General features: G+C 39.6%; 1 pseudogene; it reads left to right on the top strand.

Annotated features, from left to right (window-relative positions):
• LOC105537621 overlaps positions 1 to 1856 on the top strand; it is an 8775-nt pseudogene extending 6919 nt beyond the window's left edge.
• The last annotated feature ends 198 nt before the right edge of the window (positions 1857 to 2054 follow it).

Genomic DNA, 2054 nt, shown 5'->3' with positions numbered 1-2054 from the left:
CTTTCTGAGAAACTGCTTTGTGATGTGTGACTTCCACTCACAGAGTTACATCTGTATTTCGTGGATCTCTTTGCCATCCTTATTTCTGTGGAATCTGAGAGCTGATATTTCGGATCCCTTAGAAGACTATAGGGCCAAAGGAATTATCCTCCGATAACAAAGAGAAAGAAGCTTTCTGATAAACTTCTTTGTGTTCTGTGAAATTATCTCACAGAGTTACACCTTTCCCCTCAAGAAGCCTTTTGCTAAGCCTGTTCTTGTGGAATTTACAAAGTGATATTTCGATGCCCATAGAGGGCTACGGTGAAAAAGGAAATATCCTCAGATGAAATCTGGAAAAAAGTTTTCTGAGAAACTGCTTAGTGTCCTATTAATTCATCTCACAGAGTTACAGCTTTGCCCTCAAGAAGCCATTCTCTAAACCTGTTCTTGTGAAATTTGCAAAGTGATATTTGAAGGCCCATATAGGGCTATGGTGAAAAAGAAAATATCCTCAGAAAAACCTGGAAAGAAGCTTTGTCAGAAACTGCTTTGTGATCTGTGACTTCCACTCACAGAGTTACATCTGTATTTCGTGTATCTGTTTGTTAGCCGTCTTTCTGTGGAATCTGTGAACTGACATTTCGGATCCCTTTGAAGACTACAGGGTCAAAGGAAATATCCTCCGATAACAAAGAGAAAGAAGCGTTCTGAGAAACTTCTTTGTGTTCCGTGAAATCATCTCACAGAGTTACAGCTTTCCTCTCAAGAAGCCTATGGCTAAGTCTGTTCTTGTGGAATTTGCAAAGTGATATTTTGATGCCTATAGAGGGCTACGATGAAAAAGGAAATATCCTCAGATGAAGTCTGGAAAGAAGCTTTCTGAGAAACTGCTTTGTGTTCTGTTAATTCATCTCACAGAGTTACAGCTTTTACCTCAAGAAGCCGTTCGCTAAACGTGTTCGTGTGAAATTTGCAAAGTGATATTTGGAAGCTCATAGAGGGCTATGGTGAAAAAGAAAATATCCTCAGAGAAAAACTGGAAAGAAGTTTTCTGAGAAACTGCTTTGTGATGTGTGACTTCCACTCACAGACTTACATCAGTATTTCGTGGATCTGTTTAGCCTTATTTCTGTGGAATGTGAGAACGGATATTTCGGATCCATTTGAAGACTACAGGGCCAAAGGAAATATGTTCCTCTGAAAAAGAGAAAGAAGCTTTCTGAGAAACTTCTTTGTGTTCTGTGGAACCATCTCACAGAGTTACAGCTTTCCCCTCAAGAAGCCTTTCGCTAAGCCTGTTCTTGTGGAATTTGCAAAGTGATATTTCGATGGCCATAGAGGGCTACGGTGAAAAAGGAAGTATCCTCAGATGAAATCTTAAAAGAAGCCTTCAGAGAAACTGCTTAGTGTTCTATTAATTCATCTCACAGAGTTACAGCTTTCCCCTCAAGAAGCCGTTCGCTAAGTCTGTTCTTGTGGAATTTGCAAAGTGAGATTTGGAGGCCCATACAGGGCTATGGCGAAAAATAAAATATCCTCAGAAAAAACTGGAAAGATGCTTTCTGAGAAACTGCTTTGTGAAGTGTGACTTCCATTCACAGAGTTGCATCTGTTTTCGTGGATCCGTTTGCTAGCATTCTTTCTGTGGAATCTGAGAATTGATATATCGGATCCCTTTGAAGACTATAGGGCCAAAGGAAATATCCGCCCATAAAAAAGAGAAAGAAGCTTTCTGAGAAACTTCTTTGTATTCCGTGTAATCATCTCACAGAGTTACAGCTTTCCCCTCAAGAAGTCTTTCGCTAAGCCTGTTCTTGTGGAATTTGCAAAGTGATATTTCGAAGCCCTTAGAGAGCTACTCTGAAAAAGGAAATATCCTCAGATGAAATCTGGGTCGAAGCTTTTTGAGAAACTGCTTAATATTCTTTTAATTCGTCTCACAGAGTTAGAGCTTTCCCCTGAAGAATCACTTCTCAAAGCCAGTTCTTGTGGAATTTGCAAAGTGATATTAGAAAGCCCATAAAAGGCTATAGTGAGAAAGAAAGTATCCTCAGAGAAAAACTGGAAAGAAG

The sequence above is a fragment of the Mandrillus leucophaeus genome, unplaced genomic scaffold, assembly GCF_000951045.1.
Source record: "Mandrillus leucophaeus isolate KB7577 unplaced genomic scaffold, Mleu.le_1.0 Scaffold1766, whole genome shotgun sequence".
In the NCBI taxonomy this organism is placed as follows: domain Eukaryota; kingdom Metazoa; phylum Chordata; class Mammalia; order Primates; family Cercopithecidae; genus Mandrillus; species Mandrillus leucophaeus.
The sequence above is the reverse complement of the archived record's forward strand: the minus strand, read 5'-3'. Positions and strand labels throughout refer to the sequence as shown.